Raw genomic sequence first — 24215 nt, forward strand, 5'->3', positions numbered from 1 at the left:
ACACATCTTTGAAGGCTGAATCTCTTCTCTGAAAATAAAAAAAAAAAAGACTTTGGCTCCTTTCTTCTTCCCAATTTTAAATGGTTTCCTTTAGCTCCTTTCTCTCTACAAATATTTTATAGCTAAACACAGATTCCCCTTCTTTCTTCATGATCATTTACTGCTCTTCCTACCTACTGTCACTGCCTGTTACCATCTAATAGTGTCCTGCATACTGAATCTTAACATTGATCCCAATGTTTATAGTTGCTCTTAATGTATACACCAGGATTTTTCCCTACGGGCTGGTAACACCACCCCACCCTTCCCAACCCCAAGCTCTGCCAAACTTAGAAGGCAAATTTTAAGGTATAATGGCCTTTCTTTTAATGCCTGCAGGTCTGGGCTCCTTTTCTTTTTTTAGTCTTTTTTTTTCTCTTCCTACCCATGTATCGGTACATAACATCTCAGATCTTAGAGGACAGGGAATTAAATGTCCGACTCAAAGGATTATGCCTTTCTTCATAATAAATCCACCACAATATGGCATGGCTGTCAGATTTTACTCAGGCGAGTCCCAGAGACCTTTAAATTGGCACTCGGGCTGAAATATCTTCCAAGCTCACAAAAGTAAGGTCAGGGTTACTGACAGACATGCGAGGACGTACAAATATAGCAGCCTTGGCTTGCAGTCTCTGTGGAGACATACTGGAGCAGAAATCTTCATATGCTCCAGTTTAATCTGTGTACCAAATCTGGTGAGATTCAGGATCGTTACTGGCTGCTTACGAGAGTGCCACCATAGTGCAGATTGGAACATCCGCTGATAAATGGGAACAGGAAATATCTTGCCTTCCTGGGAAAGTTAGGGGGGAAACAAGCAGGGATTTAGTAAGCTAAACTGAGAAAATCTTGGTTTAAATTTAACTTTTCCATCACACTGGAAAATCTATGGAGTCAAAACTGCCATAAAGAATTACAATTCAGGGTTGTTGGTTTTTATCATGCTTTTTCTGACCATAGCAAAAGTTCCAAGTATCAGACTGCACTTGTAGCACATGTGGGACAGCTGAGGATGGATGGAGAAAAGGATCCAACCCAGACCAGCACTTAAGGAGGCAAGTAGCTGAAGAAGGGCTCTGTAAAGCTTCTCTCCCAATAGAAGTTGGTCCAATAACATCTTACCTCACCCACCTTGTGTCTCTAAGTAGCTCCTTATCAGTCTCAAATGCAAATAGTCCACATGCCAGTGACTCACATGCAGGACTTTCAGGACTCATGCACATGTCTAAGTTGCAACAGTGGCATCCTCCAAAGGAAGGAACTGGGGCTGAAGGAAGCAAGGGCAGTGACAAGGACAGATTGAGGTCATGTTAGTACCCCCAGCCACCTCCTGTTACAACCTAGCATGCTGGTGAGGAAACAGAAAAGCCATCGGGGGGGAAAAGGCTTAGCAGAGGCATGTTGGTTTTGAATTAGGCTGGCAAAAACACTCACTTTCCACACTGGTATGTGTGAGTTGAAGCTTCTCACACTTGGCCACCATGTAGCTTCAGAGCCTTAATGCACCTCTGAGCAGACAAATCACTCAAGTGCTTTCTCTGGCATGATGGGTTTGCAGATCTGACTCCTGCATGAGATGGAGCCTGTGTGAATATAGGAGTCCTAGGGCAGACCTATACTGTGACTGTTTCCTCCAGCATTACTTTTTTCTTTGATAAGGCTGATCCAGTCGTAAGTAGCTTTCTATCATCCTCAAAACACATCGGGCTGTGAGGAGTGTCAGTGATGCTCCCGTGAATTGACAGAAGTGGGTGGGGGGGGAAAGGAAGGGAACTACTAGGAATCGCTCCTAGCTGCACCCTCCTTTGTGCTTTCTCCTGGTCCTCCTACCCCAAGTCTATGCACTGCTTCTGCAGTATTTCTAGCTCCTAACTAGCTTTAAAAAAATCCAGGACCCCAGCTCTGGTCCTTCCCGCTTAGTGCAGTGTTGATAGCCCAGGGTTGCCCTCAGGGGCGGCTCTAGGCATTTCACCACCCCAAGCATGGCAGGCAGGCTGAATTCGGCGGCTTGCCTGCAAGAGGTCCGCTGATCCCGCGGCTTCGGTCCAGACGCCTGCGGGAGGTCCGCCAAAGGCACCCTGCCTGCCGCCCCTGCAGCGCCGGCAGAGCGCCCCCCGCAGCTTGCCGCCCCAAGCACGTGCTTGCCGTGCTGGGGCCTGGAGCCGCCCCTGGTTGCCCTCTGCGGAATGTTGATCAGTCCTCAGTGCAACATGGTACTGAAAGTTGTGAGGGCGCGCCATGTTCTGACACCTCCTGGCAGGGTGCCAATATGCTCCGAACAGGATTTACAGTAGCCAGGAGTGTTTCATGAAACTAAGGCTAATGAAACTGCTTATCATGGTTTGGTCTGCTAATTCATCCAGTTAATGCACACTGCATGCCTAGTTTCCCCTTGTGTCATGTTATCTTTCTTTATTAACAGCTCTGTGTGCCATATGTATTTTTACCGATGATAATGTCAACTTAATAATTCAGAGCAAAAAGTTGTCTCCTATCCCTGTACTATGGATGTGTCCATAGTACATCTCCTCTGCTTTAAGGTCAGATTTTTTTTCCATGCTAAGTGCTAACCCTACCTACTTGTTAGCCCTGGTCACATGCTAATCAGTGAATTCATTAGGGCTGAAATCCACCTCCCTTCCCCCACCCTCCTGTGCAGGCTAGCCCAAGGCTTTTGTAACTCCTAAGTCCCATTTTGTGGACTCACTTGAATTGAAGTGGGATGTAATTGTGCATACCCCTTGCATTAGCCCCCTGTAGAAAGGTAATTTTTACTCAATTTGATTAGTTTTGCCATTTCTTCACCCAAGAATTTTTGTCTAATCAGCTTTTCTGGTATTCAGCCAACTCTGCTACTCCTGCAAAATGTCTGAAGGTGGGCTGGAGTCCTCTGAATCAGGCTTGCCAAGACTACAATATTGGGTGTGCCAACTAATTTAATCAAACGAAGCACAGCTTCTGATTCACTAGAAGTCATTTTACTTCATGGTGGATGCTAGCTGGACTGTAGAACAGACGGCTGGGCAGCTGTATGTAGGCAGGAATGCGAAAGAGGCACCAAGCAAAAGTTGTGATTGCCTCCTGCAATCCGACCCGGATTCCCCATTTATAAGCCATTTGAGTGGTCTTGCAGGAAGTATAAAGCAATTATGTATCTTCACAACATGTACATGCCAGAAGCTAAGGATTTCAAATTTCCATTAATTATGGAGAGATCTAACACCGAGCTTGACAAAAGGATATCTCACTGGTGTAATTCTGGTTGAGAGACAGGGCTTTAAATCTTTCTGAACTAGCAGAACAAGTGAAATGGTCTGACAAAGGAAGAGATGTGCTGGCAATAGTGCTTCGTTGATTCATGCTCTAAGTGGTAAATTAAAGTTCCATTTCCACTGAGTTCAGACACTGATTACTAGGAAAAGACTCTTGTACAATAAAATAACTGAGGTGCCAGAATGTTAAATGCTTAGCCACCTACTCTGTTTCTTCAATAAAGAGAGCAAGAAGTGGGAGCTTTATCAAAGATCTTAAGCAAACTGCTCTGAATAAAAGGTCAAAACAACGACGGAAAACAGTCAAACTCAAGATTCTCAAAATGAGAGGCTAAATTAAGGGTGAATTCTAAAATTCAAGGCAGGAGAAGAGTAACTAAGCAACAGAATAGAAAATCTTGACCAAGTTTCCTAGCATTTTAATTTGACTATGGGAAATAGTTTATTTCTGCCAAAAGCAGACTGGAAGGATACGTGGCTTGGTTCTTTCCCTTCAGCTAGAAAACTATTTTATTATCATTAATAGTAGGGTTACTGTAGCACATAGGAGCCCTAGTGATGGACCAGGACTCAATTGTGCTAGGTGCTGTACCAATGCAGAACAAAAGATGTATTATTGATTCCAGGTGTCTTCAGATTGCACACTTCTATCCCTCTTACTACTAATACAGCAACACATGTTGTGACAAGGGCAAGGGAAGGACTACAGTGAAATGATCTTAAGTATTTTCCTTGGTACAAACAGGATGCAGGGGGACTGAATGACTCAAATGATTGGTTGAGTTAAAAGCCATTACCTCAAGGCTTACAGTGTGAATGTAGCTGAACCTGGTAGTAAACAAAAGCTTTTCTCATCTGATGGCGTGGCTATGCCCACACAAGGGGAAACGTGATCAATGGGTCAAGATGGAAAGAGAAATTAACAACAATTGTTATCTCAACTCTACCGCCATCAGAGAGAAATAACATTTAACAACAAAGTTAAATTGTGAGTATGTAAAAAAAAATTAGCCTTTTCACCTCTGGTTTACACTAAGTGTACTTAAAATTTGCGACCATGTGTTGGCTATGGTGTAGGAGTGATATTACACGGAAAGTTGAATCCAAACGCAACAACTTGCAAACTTCAGGGAAACCACAGTTTTATCCAGATAAATGATATGATTTGCCCCAAATATAATTCTACCAGAGATCAGACAGAAGCACTCATAAGAGCCACCACTGTGGCACACACTGAATAACCAACAGCCACGATTACTTGACTCTAGGAGCCATAACAATTAGTAGGTGCTCTGTTTCAGGGCCTCTACAATATAGGTTTCAGAGCCCAGTAGCTTGATTCTGCAGTGTTAGCTTCTTTAGAAGCGACAGCTCTTTTCACAGGAGCTTATTGTGAAGGTATACCTGCCAGATTTCCTAAAGGGTAAAAGCAAAAGCTGATCTGGGTTTTAACTTTACCACAGATGGCAGGCCAAGATTAAAGCAGCAGGCTTCCCTGAGCTATCTAGTCAATAGCTGTCCTTCAGCCTAGCAAGGAAGTATGCTCACAAAATAAGATTGAATAGCTGCCCATTTTACTTTCCTTGGTACACGAGAGAGTAAAATATTCTCATCCGTCAACCTGCAACGGAGATATGACCAAACTTAAAATTCAGTTTCTGATGATAATCCCCAAAACCTTATCCTAATATCACATACATGAAATCTCCATATACAATTTCACACTTGGGGGGGGTGGGAAGAGGGGAGATTCAACCTGTATTTACAGAATCCAATACAAAATGTTCAGGCATCACTTTATTGAAGCTGTAAACCCTTTTGGTATACAGCTTCTCTAAAAGGCAGAGATTTTAATTCCCACATTTCTTGCTAACTGTCAACTAGGACTTTATTGTTCTAACACAAGTACCTTCTGACTAGAGACTCGAATGAAATTACAGCTCTCCATCTTTTTTTGGTTACCCTAACAACTGAAATTCAAATGGTATGGGCTATGGTAGCTGAATGTGGTCTGATGCTAAATTGACAGACTGACTTGCTGTGTGAACCTGGGCAAGTCACTTCTCTCTGGGCATCTGTTTTCCTTTCTACTCTTTTATTTTGCCTATCTAGACTGTATGCTATTTGGTGTAGAGACTCTCTGAATGCACCTCTGAGGTTATACCTGAACCATGCTGTGAGTCCCAAAATAATTGTCATGTGAAGAACTCCCCAGAATTCCCAAGGATCTATTTCAGGACAGAACAAGTTGCTTTCTGAACCTCATTCTCTCGCAGCAGAGGAATGTGTCCTGTGCCACACTGATCTGCTTCACTATTTTGTCCCTTTCTTATCCCAATAACTCTCATTTGATATACAATTCTTTTGATATAAAAATCAAGACACCAAAGAATAAACAGATTATAAACATTCTGTAGAAGAAAAATAAAAAAATTGACTGCAGTTAGCAAATATTCAGTTTGTGAACTGCTCAAACACACTGAAATAACTCAACTCTTTCTTAGTTAACAAACTGTTACCAAAAGCCTGTAGTCCGCTTTCTCCGCAGGTTAAAAAGAAAAAGCAATGATCTGGAGACCAGGAGTGGTTCTCTAATAAGAACATGGAAGTTGTGTTGCTTTTGAGTAAACAACTCTGGATGGCTAGTGGCTATCAAGTTTCTCTTTGTGCTGCTGTGAGGGGAGGAAAAAATGGCTTGGAAAGTCAGGATGACATTAATTTTGGAACTTGGGTTGTTTGTGGACCTCCTGTCACTTACATGTACTTAGGTAATTTGACATGTAATATGATATGGATCTAGTGTTCACAATAGTAACATTGTACATTACTTGAACTTGGGACACCACTTATTACTCTGGAAAGGTGACTCAGTGCTTAGGCATACCATGGTACCAGGGGTACCTGAGGAGTAATGGGGTGAAGCTAATAAAGCATGTAGTAGTCTGATTTCTGTCTACTTAACTTTTCTCTTTAGTAGCTGGACTCCCACCATTTCCATTGGGAGTCTCAGAATTAAACTGCAAAATATACTGTATTGAACATTCTACCAGCCAGAGGTAGGAGGGCAAATGGATACTTGACCTAATACTAGGTCTTTTCATTTTCAACTTCTATTTATCTATGATGCTCACAGTGTGAGACTATATTGTTCCTGCCAGAACCCTCCTGTTAGCCTTGAGATGCAGCCAAAACCAACCTACATTTCCTCTTACTGCCAAAATAATGAACAGAAGAGCATTCTCAGGGTATTTGTACTGGCAATATGAAAACAAGTCTTATAGTGTGATATCTCCCTTTATGGTGTTCGTGCTATATTAAAAATAAATAGATAAATAAACCTAACATCCTCTCAGTTCCTAAGTGAAATTCTGAGGCAACTCTACTCATGTGTACTTCTGCATGGATTGGTAACAAAGATTGTGATCAGGTGTAGGCCCCATTCAAATCTTCAACTATTTTAAGGGCTCTTATAAAGAGGATGGTGATCACTTGTTCTCCGTGTCCCCAGAAGGTAGAAGTAGTGGTAATGGGCTTAATGTGCAGCAAGGGAGATTTAGGTTAGATATTAAGAAAAATGTTCTAACTATATAACTTTCTATCTAGAAGTACCAAGGGAGGCTGTGAAATTCCCCTCGTTGGAGGTTAAGAACAGTTTAGACAAACATCTGTAACAGTCTAGGTTTACTTGGTCCTGCCTCAACATGGGGAGGATGGAATAGAAGGGACATCAAGAGATCATCTAGCCCTATGTTTCTATGATGAAATTAAAACAGAATTATGCTAATTTATTCCAGCTAAGCATCTGGCCCAAAATGGCCAAAAAAATTACCAAACTATTTTCCAGAATGAAAATAGGGCCTGTGGAAGTAGAGCAAGAACTGACAGGGGTTTGAAGGGGATTTCAATGCAAACAGTCACCTCTGTGAGCAGGAGTCAGGCTAAGCTGTAACCCTAATAATGCGAGACTTGTAGAAGCGAGGATTGTGTGAGGTGAGTGGGAAAGAACTGAGTGAGAAGTTTGTTGCGACCTTGTGTCGATAAATATGGAATGTAGACTAGAGTCTAAACAGATGTGAAAAATAAGATATCAAGATGACCTATGTATAAACAAAATGCAGCTATTGCTCATTATTGTATGTAACAAAAGGTATAAAGGCTTGCTGTAATTGTTTACCTATAGGGAGACCTGTTAGGCTGTCTCCCTCCATGCAATTACTTTATTATCTCTAGCATCTGATTTGCTGCACCCAACCAGAGAGTGAGAACTCTGTTTTTCTCTGACAATTTGGGAGCTCATCCGGGATTGTGACTCCAAAGCTCTGTAATAGTTATTTTACTGGAAGGGTGTATGGCATACATTGAATAATAAGACTAATGTACTGTATAATGGCAATGTGTATGTGTTCGTTGTTGAGGAAAGAGTGAAGAGTGGAAGTTTCCTTTGTAGCTTAAAAGAAGCCAAGAAGGGGAGAAGGAAAAAACAGAATGAATTAACTGGGGGGAAAAAAAAAAGCTAGCAAGCTCAGTCCAAGATAAGATGCTGGCCCTATTCAAGGACACTGCTCACAGCTAAGACTTGGCTGACAACCAAGAAAAGGGGGGGCTTGAATGTGCCCAAGCAGCTGTAAAATCTGCAAAACACTGCCAGGCATTAATGAAATGTGTTAGGTTTCTTTTCTTACAGGTAAAAGAAGTGCTACCCAAAGACCCTAACAGCCCTGCCATTCCTTGAAACCAAGAGACTGAGTCTACGTAAGGTCCACCAATGTCAGACTGCTTTGGCTCCATGCTGGAAAGGCCCTTATTAAGTCCTGCTAACTACCAACACTGCTGTGAAGTGCCAAGGACTGACTGCCTGGACCCATGCTTCTCACTGTAAAAAAGACCCCTCCATCTCAGGAGGATTCTCCTACTGATGATTACCCCATTTCTCCTTCTAGCTCTCTGTGCCTTCTGGACAGCAGGGAAAAAGGGCAAGGTAAAGTGCTAGTAACCTCTCCCTTGTCCACTGACAGACCTACTCTGCCTTTTGATTTTTCTAGAAAAATCAAACCATTACAGGGTGATGTGCTGGTAACCTCTCTCCTCTATGATGCTGAGCTACGATTGCTTCAGGAAAGAAGAAGGAATACTCGCTCCGCTGAAATTGCCAAAGTCCAGGAATTCCTGACTACAAAAGACATTAAGAACTGACCCTGGTGAAGAAACAAAGAATTATACACTGGCAGGAAGAAATCTGTGGGACCCATGCTTGGGAATGTGGTATTGATTGGATGTTGGGGTTTATTCTACAGGCTGTGCTCTGTGTTTTGGATAAATCCTTCAGCATGTGTTGCCCTCCCTAATTGGATTTTAAATGACAAATACCAAAGGCACCTTGTTGCCACTGCCCCTGCCATCTTCTCCATTACACTATTACCTCTGTAATACATCCAAATACAGACAATGGCATATATTTGATAAAACCAATGGCCAAGACCTTCACACTTTAGTGATTTATTTAAATATTGTTTTAGGGAAAAAAATGTTTAAGATTCAGAATATCCCATATAAGCGAACAATTGAGTGGAAAAATACTGGTTAGAGGAGATAAAAGTATATGATATCACTACAAATAAACCCCAAGAATCTGTAATTGAAATTGATGGGTTCTATAGTAAAGTAGATATGATGGCTATCCCTGGAGTGTGCAATGTGTTAAATGAAAAAGGCCCTTATTATTTGGTCTCCCAATTAATGAATAATTAAACAAATACCCAAAGAGTTTGTTCTGCCACCGGAAATTTTACCTGTATTGAAATTATACCAGTGACTGATAATGTAACCCCCCCTCTTATTCCATTAATATTAATGCCTCCAGGAAATATATAAAGGTGTACAACCAACAGATGTGGTATAGTACTACACCAAAGAGAGATGTATTAGGATATTGATGGACTGTGATTAATACTACACTAGGGACTGTCAAATTTACTTTGCCCTTATCTAGTTTCCAGATCACCTCTACATACCCAAATTGCTCACGGCGGGGGCTGCCATTAGATTAGCACAACAGAGGGCCTGGGTTATTTCCTCTAGAAAGAAGAGGGACTTGGCCATATCACTATGGGATGGGGCCAATAGTGCAGCAGCCATTTGGAATATTCTTAAGGGCCAAGAACATGAAGAGAAATTGGGGCAACTAGAAAAGGCCACTGACCTTATTTCTGGAGCACAGCTAACCCAAGTACAGGCTGGAGTGGGTGAATTACATATTGTTAAGTCCTTAGTTCAATGACCCAGAAGTTTTAACAGAGATGGTACTGAATATCATTGAGGCTGGGAAGGCATTGCAGTGGGATCTGGCTTGCTCAGAATCCAAGAATTCCTGAATGACCAGCTAATGGCCATTCAGAGTGATCTCGAGCATGAGGCATGGTCCACTGCCCTTACAGACACTTCAGGAGTACCATATGATCTATGGCCGTGGAGACATACTTGGAGATTTTCTGGGTGAAAGTGCAGACATTCACAGTGCTCCTTCCAAGCATATGGGCCGGTAGGAGGGGTGTGGGCTCCCACATACCAAATCCTGCCGGGTCCATTGGGAGGATGCATGTGGGACTGGATTATTCACCGTGATATCTGGGAGATTAGACCACCTGGTATGCCTAACTGATTTATAGTCAGTGCCCCTAGAATAACACCCAACATTTGGATAGGAATAATGAGTCAATGGACATTTTGGCTGTTAGAACCCCCTCCCCCCTCAGCTTCAGTTTGTACATAAACTGAAGCCAGGAGAAGTTGTCACTGTTCATGACAACGTTTGTTGGAAGAATATGGGACAAGGAACTACCCTGACAAGACACCTACTTTTTCAAGCTAATGATAGCTGTGTATATGTTGAAGCCACCACACTGTGAGAGATTCATTTTAATCTCACTACTGCTGCAGGCAATAATATTATTTACTGGCCTGTGAACAGAATTTTATAAGTAGCCCTTAGGTTCCAGATACCCTTTAATTGGACTAGGTTAGTACCTGATTGGTTTCAAGATTTGCTTTCATTGTTACCAGAGGTTCAAAGAATCTCTGAAGTACAAGAGCAAATTCACATGCTTCAAAATATATATCAAGTTGAAAAGAATGCCTTTCATACAGCTTATAGAATGTCTGCTTTATGTACTAAGTTTGATGTATTGTGCTTTGTGACTAAAACTGTACAACAGCCCCATCATATTATTACTGTGGGAATGTTACTGCTTTTATTGTTGTTTGGTATAGGATTATGTTGTTGTTGTAAAGGACGTGATAATAGTAATACCTTTCATGGCCATCTTAATGATGCATTGTCATTGCATCCAATTAAAACCCCTAAGGTTGAAGCATTTGATATAGAATTTGAAATTCAAGGCTTGATGTAAATAGAGATTTAAGAATGTTTGTTGTGCTAGAAGCACAAAAGGGGTGTGTGTGGAAGTAGAGCAAGAACTGACAGGGATTTTAAGGGGATTTTAATGCAAACAGTTACCTCAGGCTAGCTGTAACCCTAATAACACGAGACTTGTAGAAGTGAGGATTGTGTGAGGCGCGTGGGAAAGAACTGTGAGAGAAGTTGTTGCTACTTCGTGTAGATAAATATGAAATGTAGACTAGAGTCTAAATAGATGTGAAAAATAAGATATCAGGATGACCTATGTATAAACAAAATGCAGCTGTTGCTTATTAGTGTATGTAACAAAAGGTATAAATGCTTGCTGTAATTGTTTACCTGTAGAGAGACCTGTTTAGCTCTCTCCCTCCATGCAGTTGCTCGAGATAAAGTGTCTGATTTGCTGCACCCAACCAGAGAGTGAGAACTCTGTTTTTCTCCGACAGGCCTGAGGTCTGATTCAGTTCATATTTTGGAAAAAGTTTAGGGCCAATGTTTTTAATACATTAGAATTGTAAATAAACCCATTAAGTGAGCTGGTCCATGTCCCTGTCAGTGCAAGAATCTTCCTGTCACTGGCTGACTGGCCCCTGTAAGATGAAATGGGGCCAACTCCACCCTTGCTATAATTAGCAGCCTCCCAGCCTGAGAGTCTGGGAGTAAGAGTCAGGTGATAGCACAATGGACACCTGAGTTTGATAAAATGGTAATGAGAATTCAGTTAGCATGAGGAGCTTCAGAATGCACGTTAGACTCCTATGAGAGGCTGTGAGGTAGGGTTTGCAGGAAAGTCCCAAGAGATGGTTCCTGGGAGAAGAGACAGATGAAACCTGCTAGGGGGAAAAAAGATCTCCAGGGAGAAAGCCCTGAAAGGCAGCGCCCAGCTAAAAGCAAAGAACTCTCTGGGGCCTGGGAATAAGAGTGAAGAGCAGGGAGTCGTAGGCTTCCAGAGTGGGGAAGAACTTAATGGTCGCCCAGAAGATGGTCTGAAGCATATCCTGGGGGCACAGAGAGCAGAAGCAGCTTTTGTTTGCTTGGATGTTTGTTTGGACTTACTTCCCTTAGCCTGGAAGGAGTTAAATGTGTTTAGTGAGTTGGCCAGAGAAGCAGTATCAGCAACACTGACCTGTGTGGAGGAGTTTGAGGTGGACCCCACTATGAGGAGATTGAGGCAGGGATACTACAGGGCACTGTATGGCATATGAGGTCACTCCTAGAGGTAGTGACCCTGTTGCACTTCCTCACAGCACATTTATAGTGTCTTGACTTTAATATTAAACACAAACAATAGTGCATCTGCAGAGACTTAGTCTCATTTTTTTTCTTAGTCATCAGTCTATATTTTTTCTTAATGTTCCCAGGAGGCATATATCTAGGAGCGCCCTAACACCCTAAATGCTATGCATCTTTAGTATGTGCATACTGTCACCATGTAACATCTTGGCCAAATTGCAAATGTTGAGCTTTTTTAGGGCCAGATATTCAGCTTGTGTAAATGGGCTTCATTGACTGTTAAGGAATAATGCTAATTGTCGTCATTTGGTGACCTGGCCTGTAGTTATTCCTCATAAATCAAACCCTCTGGGCTTCTGAACAGTTCTTTATTGCTCTCCTCTGAATTCCCTCCAGTTTGTGACTATCTTATTATGAACACTGGCAACGTGCTTAGCACGGAGGAAGGCACAGTCCCTGCCTAAAGCAAGTTATGCTCAAAATAAGCGAGGTGGGTGACTTGGGGGGAAAGGAAGCTTTCAAAAGCACCTTAGATGACTTAGGATGTTAAGTCCCATTTTTCAAAGGTGACCTGGGTAATGAGACTTGGGCTCCTTACTACTTGAGTTGCATTTGAGAATGGGACTGATATGTTTGAAGATTTTAGCCACTTTCCAAGAATCTGCCTGTGCTTCCATTCATGTGCAGCCATGGATGGGGAAAGATGCCATGCTCCCCTCGAGTACCAATTCCAGGCCAATCAGAGTGAAGCTCAGATACTTTATGGATGTCAGACATGAGGATCTGTCACTTCAGTACAGAAAGGGTTAAGCTCTGCTGAGATCTGGTCACAAAGGTGGTGGAGATCCAGGTTTACTGGAAAATATTATCACCATTAATAATGACCTCCGCTCTCTTCACACAATCATTCAAATTCAATCCTGACTTCAGCTGGGTGAAATACCACAAACAGCAAGGAGGCCTAATTAATTATAACTAATTTGTTGTGGGGCATTTAACATTGGTTTCCCTCTCCTCCATTTTCATACTGATAGTGGCTACTGTGTCCCTTATTTTCAAGTGATCTCTGTAAACTAATAACAGCACTGACCGAGTACAAAGTAAAATTATCATTTTATGAGACTAAAAATATCTCAGATCCAGTAAGCAAAACAAAAATTTCCCTTTCTATCCAGTGAGAATGCAACATTACTGTTATGAATTTCTCCTATGCTTGCAATGGTGCAGACAAGAAAGGAAGAAATAAAGAAGCTTTGTAAAATATGTTAAACCAATTACTACAGACATTTGCCAAGGTTTTCATTGGTGTTCCTGATGGCTGTATTATTGTTCACTTAGCAGATACTATAATTTAGTCTTATTCATAATTTACCATTCATATCATGAAATTTCTTAAGAGAAGAAAATGACAAGTTGTTCATTCTTGTTACCAAAATTTTTTTATAAAATCAACAAATAAAAACTCACACCTCATAGAGATCAATATTTCCAGTAGGTTAGAAAAGAACTCAGTGGATTTAATAGGTCCAGCCAAAGACATTTAGCACTAGTAGAGATTTCAGTATTTGGGAGGTGCTGTTGACTATAAATAGTCAAATTGTGATGCATGACTGGGTTTTTATCCATGTAATGCCAAAAAAAAAAAATCTTGTTTCTGATTGAAAACCAATTTCACAAGCAATATCTGTAAACTCATTAGTGGGAGACAATTCATGTCCATTTCATACAGGATGAAGCTGGAGTCAAGAGAATGAAGCCTCAAGAAAATGAGTTCTTCATACAGTTCTACCAATTTATTGTTTTGATTGGACTTCTTCTTAAAGCTCTTTGGCAGTGTAGGAAATAGCAATGGTGATGACATTTTAGAGGCCTGCATTACAAAGGAAGTAGCCTCGATCTCTGCCATCTTTCCATCAGCTAGGTTAAATGTGTGAGACGGCATGCATAGATTTTTGTTTTCCTAATTCATTTTAGTGATACTTGGTCAAGTCCTGACACACATGATTACATGGACCAAAATGCAATGGGTTCCTGGAGAACCCAGGGAAGACTAGTCCATAAATGATTTGCTATTTTCTGTACTTTTCTTGCTACCTTGAATTTATATAAAGTGAGTGACAGTTAAAATCAGATTTAGTTTCTATTACTTTCCATCAGAGAAATAACTTCAAACAAATCTTCATTCATGAGGCACATACCTGGCAGTCTTTTACAGGAAATGTGGTCAGTATTCAGTAGGTGTATGCTACTCCATCTGTCAAAGGTCTGCCATTATTTAACATTCTATTATACTACTAAAATCTGATCCCATTTCTTCCCCGTGGTTGAATAGCAAGAAAAAACCCATCAGCAAATGAACACTATTGATGTTTTGTTCATTTCTTTTAGGCATTTGGCTAAATGCCATCTCTCACATACATACATCTACAGAGTGAGTATAGGATACAATCTTGAAACAAGGACAACAACAAAATCCTGCTCCATCAGCAAGCTGGTGATATTAACAGTAAGACATTCCAGATCTTTCATCACTAATGTGAAGTGACATAAGTCAAGCCAATTGGCATGTGCCAAACAGTCATATGTATGTTCCTCATCTCCTAGTTTTTCTTAATATAAATGGCTGATTTTGTTTGGCAACTCTATCCACAATATTCTGGGGGTTTCTCACCTTTTGTCATCTAGCTGTACAGCAACATTTTCTGCTGAGCCATTATTAGGACTCCTTCTCTGCTGATTTAGGTACTAATCCAAAACAATCAATGGAAGTCTTTCAAGGTATTTTGCACCATCAATAGGTAGATAGTATCCATATCTAGGTAGGTAACACCATATTAGGAAGCACTTGGAAGGGAATACCTTCAGGTCATTACTGATCTGGGGTTGGTTTTGAACCAGTGTGGCACTGAGATGAAAAGCTGTATCCCATTTTCAGTCTCCTGAGGAACCAGGTTCCATTTTTGGCAAGACAAAATTGGAATTGAGAGAGAGGTGGGCCTAGTAAACTGAAAATCTGATGAAAGATTCCTTTTCCAAACCAAAAATCTTCCAAGAGCCCACTTTGCATTCAGCAAAACACTTTGTCATGAATTTCAAAATATGCAGAACAGCTCAACTTCATGAAATTTTGCAGAATCCCCATGGGTGCTGATGCTTCTCAAAGCAGCAAAACAGTAATTCATCCCTAAGCAGTGAGAGGGAAGACTTAAAAAAAAAAAATTCTCAGCATTGACATGCCTCTGTTACTATTGAGGTCAGCAGTGAAACTCTGGAAGCAGAGTGAGGCCAATACTGACTTCTTTTGAAGGTACCATCCATAGTGTTTAAGAAGCAGCAGAGGATATTGTACCATAAGAACTCAGTTTCCCATATTGCTGAGCAGATAATTTGCCTCATGTAAACTTACCTGATTAAATCTCATTTTTTGCCTGTAGAGTATCTTATAAGGTAGCAATTTCCTCCAATTTATTCAATTTTTGTCCCATAAATTAAGTTTATTCCTTTCTGGATTGATGACTGGCAGGTCAGTGCGTCAGTATTAGGCACCTGGCATGCAAAATTCAAGTTGTATTTGCTTGTCATTTTTTTCAGACAAATTCAGTCTTGAAATGTGCTGAGCACTCCAGACACAATCTAGCAAAACACTCAAGTACATGCTTAGCTTTAAGCCCAGAACAATAGAAATGTAGGGCTGGAAGGGACCTTGAGAGGTCATCCAGTCCTGCCCACTGCATTGACTCAGGGCCAAGTAAATCTAGACCATTCCTGACCGGTGTCTTTCCAACCTGTTCTTAAAAACCTCCAGTGATGGGGATTCAGCAACTTCCCTTGGAAGCCTGTTCTGGAGCTTAACTACCCTTAGAAAAGTTTTTCTAATATCTAACCTAAATCTTCCTTGCTGCAGATTAAGCCCATCACTACTTGTCCTACCATCAATGGACGTGGAGAACAATTGAACGCCGTCATCTTTATAACAGCCTTTCATGTATTTGAAGACTGTCAGTCGTCCCCCCCTCCCTCCCTGACAAAGTCCCTGCCAATGTGACCTAAGGGAAAATTCCTTCCTGATCCTAAATTTAGTGATAGTCTTTTTTCTCAAGACTAAAGATGCCCAGTTTTTAACATTTTTTCCCATAGGTCAGGTTTTCTAAACCTTTTATCATTTTTGTTACTCATATCCAATTTGTCCACATCTTTCCTAAACTGTGGTACCCAGAATTGGACACAGTACTCCAGCTGAGTCTTCACCAGTGCCAAGCAGAGTAGGATAATTACCTCCCATGTCTTACATACAATACTCCTTTTGGTAGACTAGCCTTTTTCACAACTGCATCACATTGACTCATTCATTTTGTGATCCACTATGTGCCCCAGATGCTTCAGCAGTACTACCACTTAGCCAGTTATTTCCCATTTTGCAGTTATGTAACTGATCTTTTTTCTTCCTAAGTGAAGTACTTTGCACTTGTCTTTATTGAATTTCATATCTTTGATTCAGGACAATTCTCCAATTTCTCAGGTTGTTTTGAATTCTAATCCTGTCCCCCAAAGTGCTTGCAACTCCACCCCTCTTGGTGTCATCTGCACATTTTATAAACATACATCCACTCCATTTATCCAAGTCACTAATTGGGGTGGCGGGGGGGGGAAGGGAGGTTGAACAGTATCGGATCCAGGACTGACCCCTATGGGCTCCACCAGATACACCCTCCTACTTGGACGGCAAACCATTGATAACTACTCTTTAAATATGGTGTTTCCACCAGTTGTGCACTAATTTAATCTAGACCACGTTTCCCTAGTTTGCTTATGAGACTGCCATTTGGGACAGTACCACAAGCCTTACTATAATCAAGAAATATCTTGATTACTGCTTCCCGTCTTGTCCACTAAGCAAGTAACCCTTTCAAAAAAGGAAATCAGGTTGGTTTGACATGATTTCTTTTTAACAAATCTGTGCTGGCTATTCCTTGTACCCCATCATCCTTATCCTCATAAGCATGTGAGTATCCCCACTGATAGCCATGAACGCTCAGCACCTTGTAAAATTGAGCTCTAAAACATTACACAAGTATTACTGGCATGAACTTGTGCGTATCATTTGAGAATTTGGTTTCTGCGGATCCACTTGAATGTTAATGAAAGAAAAATATTAAAAGGCCACAACTGAAGCAAATTCACTTTATGTTCACAGAGAATATTGAGCAGTATTCATCCAGACCTTCTCTCCCATCATGCTTAGTATTTTCAGAGAGGCCGGAGACAATTAGTTATTTAACTTTTCAGTGGGAACTAGGGGTTAGGATTTCCAGCATCACCCAAATGAGTTAGAATCATTGACTTTCCACTGGGACTTGTGCTCTTAACTCACATTGGCCACTTTGAAAATTCCAATCCATATTCTCTGTCCAGGTAAAGCTTGCAGATACCATGTTGCATGCAATATGAAAACATATTAGCATAGAACAGAATGCAGGCTGGGGCATGTATCTATTTGTACTAATCACTCAATGTATCCAGTTGGATCAAATGGATTAACATAAATAAGAGTGCACATTCAGGATCCTTGCACTTGAAAAAAAATGTGTCTTCACTGAACAGCTAAAAAAACCAACTTAACTTGAAAAAATAGGCTGTTATGGATGAAAATTGCTCTGATGTATTTAAAATCCCATTAAATGGGAATGGTACTCTACCTGCAGTGTCAGTCTCCACTCAAAAATAAAATGCTACTTAAAAGTAAATAACATGTTGATAACACAAAACAGTGCCATTTAGAACAATTAAACTGCCTGAATATAGATATAAAACTGCCTGGATATTGCGCTGCAATGCTCAAGCCAGCTAGCCAAGAACTGAAGAAGAGGCTTGTCTCCAAATATTAATACTAAGGATCCAGAACTGTGCCCGCAGCACTGGTTTAGCTGTGCTGCCATTGTGGAGGTGGATGGTCTAGGTCAGAATCTCATACAGGAAAAAGACAAGGTTGGGGCAAAATTAATATTTATTTTTAATGATGTTTGACAAAAGGGTGGGGAAAGGGTGAGGTTGCTGTCAGCGGTCTGTAGAGTTTCTGCATGAAGTGGGTAGCTGATTTGGAATTAATTTTGAATAGTTGTTTCCATAATTCAGATTGATTTAAGATGCACCCAAGAATAACACTTTCATTACAAAACCTCCTGAGCAAAATTAAAATCATGCTAAATTAAAAACAGCCTCTCTTAAACCAGGGCTGATGAGCACAGATGAGGGATGCAGGGTCAGTATAATTTGATTCCTTTTGTTTTCTTCCCTGCTGCATGCAAACTGCTATTGAATCCAAAAAGATGGGTACACTTGCTATGCAAAGAAGTATGCAAGTCATCCTGGATTTCTCAAAACTCTGGCACCTGATTGAGAAATAATACCACCAAAAGTACTCTTTATTGTTAGTGCCCCTTCAATGAGACCACATTTTTTGGGGTTTATTTTTATTGTGTATTCCCTTATGGGCCAGAGTGGAGTCTCAGGCCTGGTTTACACTACGCTTTTAAACCGAATTTAGCAGCGTTAAACCGATTTAACCCTGCACCCGTCCACACAACAAAGCCCTTTATAGCAATATAAAGGGCTCTTTAAACCGATTTCTGTACTCCTCCCTGACAAGGGGAGTAGCGCTGAAATCGGTATTGCCATGTCGGATTAGGGTTAGTGTGGCCGCAATTCGACGGTATTGGCCTCCGGGCAGTATCCCACAGTGCACCATTGTGACCGCTCTGGAAAGCAATCTGAACTCAGATGCACTGGCCAGGTAGACAGGAAAAGCCCCGCGAACTTTTGAATTTAATTTCCTGTTTGCCCAGCGTGGAGCTCTGATCAGCACGGGTGGCAATGCAGTCCCAAATCCAAAAAGAGCTCCAGGATGGACCGTACGGGAGATACTGGATCTGATCTCTGTATGGGGAGACAAATCTGTTCTATCTGAGCTCTGTTACAGAAGACGAAATGACAAAGCATTTGAAAAAATCTCCAGGCTATGATAGACAGAGTCCACAGCAGGGACTCAGCACAGTGCTGCGTGACAAGCGTAACGGAAAGCCAAAGAATCAAATGAATGCTCATGGAGGGAGGGAGGGGGTACTGAGGACTCCAGCTATCCCACAGTCCCCGCAGTCTCTGAAAAGCATTTGCATTCTTGGCTGAGCTCCCAATGCCTGAAGGGTCAAAAACATTTTCCTGGGTGTTTTAGGGTGTATGTATTCAATTTACACCCTTCCCCCCGCCCCGAAAGAAAAGGGGAAAAAATCATTTCTTGCCTTTTTTCAATGTCACCCTATGTCTACTGCATGCTGCTGGTAGACGGGGTGCTGCAGCGCTGCATTAACTTCCCACCCCTTGTATGGTTTTCAAGGGAAGCCCCCATTGACACCTACAAAACCCAGATGATCTGATCCAAAGTCCAGTGCAATCAACGGAAAACTCCCATTTATTTCATAAGCTTTGTGTCAGGAGTTAAATATTCAATAGTACAGCTGGTGGATTCTGATGGATGCACCTAGGAAAGGCAACTATCAGAGCAGGAATGTAGTGCTTGGACATACCCAGAATGAATATGTGTAGGCTGGAAATTAGAAGATGGTTTCTAACCACTGGAAGAGTTAAGTTCTGGAATAGCTTCCCAATGGGAGTTGTAGGGTACACCATCTGATTAGTTTTATGATTGAGTATCAGCCAGTCACCTGCCAGGATCAGGAAGGGATTTTTCCCCCACAACTGTAATCTTTTTATCTCCTTCCTCTGAAGCTTGTGAGATGGCCACAGCTGGACATGGTGCACTGGACAGGCCAGTGCTCTGAGGTGGCACTGAGAATTCTCTCAGGAGCTTGGCAGGTGCGTCTTGCTCACCTGCTCAGTCTGATCACTAAATTTGGGGTCAGTAAGGAATTTTCCCCCTAGGTTTCATTGGCAGGGTAGGAGATGGTTAATCTCCTCTACAGCATTCAGTACAAGTCACTTGCTAGGATCATCTAGATATATTTGACCAAATCAGTTCCCTGTTTCTGCAGGAGCCCTGGGCTTTGGTGCACCTCAGTATCCCCTATTCTCTGCCTGTGGCACACAATAGTTGTCTTCTAAGGGCTGTGATGCTTGGATCTAATTCTGGTTGTTGTGCTTGGTGCGTGGGTGGTGGTGTTGGCCTGTGACAGGCAGGAGATCCGATTAAATGAGACATTGGTCTCTTCTGCCCTTAAACTCTGTGAGCCCACTTCATGGTGGGTGTAGTGCACATGAAGCATTCGGTAGCAGCAGCCAGAAAATTAAAAAGTTACACACTCAAACTTACTTTAGTGGGGCCAAATCCTTATCGCTCTATCAAAGTCAATGGAGACGTACCAGCATAAAACTGGTGTTACAGAGCAGAAATTCAGGCCTGTGAATTTAACAGCCATCTTTATGGGGATGGAGGTGGGGGAAGGATATGGTTTTTTTTTTTTAAATAAAAACTGGACCACCTCTATTCATTACCAAGGGATAAAAGGAGGTGCAAGGTCCTAGCAGGTGTAAAGTGGTGTAACTTTGGCTTCCATGGAACTACTTTGACTTACATCAGTTGAGGATCTGATCTAGCTTTCTTTAGTAGTATTAATGCTTGTCAACTAGAACATATGTTAATGCTTTTCAAAGCCTGGCTTGGTTGGTTTGTTTTTTAAATAAACCTTCCTATTCATCTAAAGTGTGCTTATAGTTGAATGTTTTACTAACATGAGAAGTTCTTGCGCATTCTAAATTCAGTTTATAAACCAATCTGTTAACAATGAGTTTCCAAGATTGTGACCTGGATTAAATGGGCAAAAGAAGAGATTTTTCTTTGCTAATTCTTTTTTTTAAACACATGATTTCTTCTGGTCAAAACCTATTTCAAATGCTAATTAGAATTTTAAATGCAACTGAGCAAATTATAAAATGCTTTATAAAAGCTCTGAGCGCTGTTCAGAGGCAAGCAGCTAACTGGCGCATCACTTATGTGGGCAAAATGCTGGCATATGCCACACACTAGATATTTTGACTGGGATTTTTGGCGACATCAGTCAGGTAGGGAATTGCAAATACACTAATTAGGAACAAATTCATTCCCAATAGAGCCAAATGACTCCTAACTTCAGTGCACCTGGGAAAGAGAAATCCTCAGAGGCTTTGCACGGTTCAGCTGTAGTAATGGAGTCTGAGGCAAGAAATCAAAAAATAAATTGTAAATAGAAAACAAGAACAAAGAAGCAATTTCTCCATGTCCCTCCCTGCAATGCCTTAAAAATCATTGACCCTTAGACAGGATAGGAAGGGGTGGTGTCCCTAGCCTCTGTTTGCCAAAGCTGGGAATGGGCAACAGGGGATGGGTCACTTGATGACCTGTTCTGTTCATTCTCTCTGAAGCACCTGGCATTGGCCACTGTCAGAAGACAGGATATCAGGCTAGAGGGACCATTGGTCTGACCCAGTATGGTGGTTTTTATGTTGTTGGTGGTGTTGTTTCTAAATAGCCTAATCATTTTTTAACTTCAAGAACTCAAACCAAGAATCCATGTCTCTCATCTTTGGGTGTCTTAGGGGGAAGAGGCAGAAAGTTGCCTGTACGAGCTGTCTGAAATCTTCCAGATGTACACCTCCCTATAGATGGATTCTCAAGTGAAATAGAGAATATGGACAATGGGGGGACATAGCTAGGGCACCCCATACCTCTACAATACATGGCTATTGGAACGACTCTAGTAGCCAGAGGCAACTTAGAACAGCCTGCAAACTGTATGGAATGTGCATTATCAACATCATTCAATCTTAATAGCATTTATCTCATAGCTTAAAACTGGGTTATCCTATCCCCACCCCCTAAAAAACACAACCCAGTATTGCTATAGCAAAATAAACTAAGGCAGTTCTGTCCCAGCCTCATTTGGGTGCATAGCAGCCATCTAGAAAATATGGGTAAGATTTGCGTACATGGATGCTGAATGGAATTTGGGACCCCAAGTTAGGCACCTAAACTGAGAAGTTGGTGGCTTTTTCTGCAAGGGAGCATTGCATAACTAGACAACATTATGTCAAAGTAGTAGCAATCTGAGGTTCACGTTATGAAGTGCCAGCAGAACATGACACTGACTGTTTCCAGTAGTTAAAGTAGACTGAAACTAAAGGAGGCCCCTTCACTCCAGAAGCCAAAGACAAGGGGGCACAGGTTTCACGGTAGGGCCGCATTGTACCCCAAGCAATGGAGAGGAGCAGGAGCTCCCTTCTGCTTTTATCAGAGGAGTAGGAGCTGTGATGGATAATCTTGGTCAAAGTTTCAGTATGGAAGGTAGAAATGAGCAGAAACCCATGGATTCATCTCTAACTTCACTTTGTGTGTGCATGAAATAATATTCACAGATGTGTTGCAATGGTTGTGCCTGCCATCCACTAGCCAGAAACTGGAGCTGACATGTCCAAGGGGCCTTGTCTTATTCCAGGCCTTGCTGTGTATGCATCTTGCAAGTCACCACAGCTGAGACTTGAACGGTGTCCTAAAGACCTGCTTCCCCAAATGAGCCCCAAAGGTGCTTTCTGAAGCTGGTCCAGAAGGAGTTCTGCAGAGCACGTCTTGGGTGAAAGTTGCTCTTTGAGCTACACAGAATAATGACTCCTTTCTCTCTAGCACAAGACCCAGGCAATCAATTGTAGAGCAACAGAGGTTGTTGGGTCTTAGATGCCATTAAGTCACGTTATAAACAAGATGATGATAGATGGGGTGAGAGCACAGGTTTCTGTCCTCAAGATGTCATCCAGTGTTTTGATCTCATAAGATATGACACAATGCTTTAAAAACGATACCACAGTAATCTAGCTAATAGTTTGTGCTAGCACAAACTATTTCAATTCAAATCTAATAAACAATAATACTAGAGGTTTATGCTTTATCTCTTTGGTAATATTTTACACACAGCTCCTGTTGCTTAAATAGATCTTTCCCTCTAGAACTTACAAAATCCCATTTCAATCTCTGTAATTTTTTTATTCTTGTCATCCAGTTTAAAGCACTCATTCAGCTATAATTTCTATGATTACTGTAGACTGAGAATACTTTAAAGTATTCAGAAAGTCTGTTTTGACTATCATTATATGCAGAAAGAAAAGGCCATTTCATTCAGATGAACAAAATTAATTATACTATAAAGCCTTATGTACATTTTGTCATAAAGTAGTTCATGTTAGGGAAGGCAAAGAAATGCAGAGTACATGTACCAGATACATGTGTGTCTGTGTAATTTTAAAATTCCAAAACAAAACACCCCACTGCACCCAATTCTCATGGGAACAGGATGAGAGAAGAAATACATGACTGATATTAGTCATCTTGTTTAATGCAGTACTGGAAGGCACCCAGAAACTATGGTGAAGAGCACAGTATAAGAAATTCTATAGAGTAGAATATACAGGGCCATCATTTCAAAATTGGGAGCTGAAAGTTATATACCTAAATATAGTTTTAGGTGCTTAAATGGTCATCTTATTCCATTGAACTCAATGGGGGAAAGATGCTCAGAACCTTTGAAAATAAGGCCACTGTTATTTAGATGCCTAAGAATGGATTGAGGAGCCTAACTTTTGTCACCCAAGTTTGAAATTTTGGCCTGATGGGTATAACTGCAGCTTGTGTAGACATACCCCAGCTAGCTTTACCTTTGGTAGATTATGAAGAGCTGTGAAGATACAGCCGCACAGGCATCACCATGGGCTGGCTACATGAGCAATTACTTGGAGTTCAGGGTGGACTTGTCTAGCCCTCAGTAGAACTCAGGCTGCCCTGGCTTCACTGCTCCAGTACCCAAGGTAAGGAGATTAGAGCCCACTTGAGTACATCTCCACGAGCTGTAGTCATTCCCCGGGAGTGCAGCGTAGATGTACTGATAGACTACAGTGACTCTCAAGAAGGGGGAAAAGTCTTCTTTGGTTCCTCTGGCATCATTCTGTTTGCAGATATGTTTTACATTCTTTACTTTGCAAAAAACATCCAGAGTTTACAAATGCCTCATGCCATGTGCTTTCCTGACAGCTGAATTATAATAATTTAAAAGTGTTATTATTTGTACTTAATAGGCATAGGGAAGTGTTTAAACGCAAAAGCAGTTCAGTGGGAAATCCGGTCATCAGAATATAAAAAAGAATTCTCTAAGGCCAAATATTAAAAACTCTGAATTTTCCAGTAGGAAACATCTCCCTAAGTACATGTAAACTCAGCATAT

The 24215-nt window shown here is 41.4% G+C and overlaps 1 protein-coding gene across 3 annotated transcripts in view; it reads right to left on the minus strand.

Annotated features, from left to right (window-relative positions):
- The window catches only part of KCND3 (potassium voltage-gated channel subfamily D member 3), a 245437-nt gene that overhangs the window by 214192 nt on the left and 7030 nt on the right, over positions 1-24215 (minus strand). The window lies entirely within an intron of this gene.

The sequence above is a fragment of the Mauremys mutica genome, chromosome 4 (genome assembly GCF_020497125.1).
Source record: "Mauremys mutica isolate MM-2020 ecotype Southern chromosome 4, ASM2049712v1, whole genome shotgun sequence".
Taxonomy (NCBI): domain Eukaryota; kingdom Metazoa; phylum Chordata; order Testudines; family Geoemydidae; genus Mauremys; species Mauremys mutica.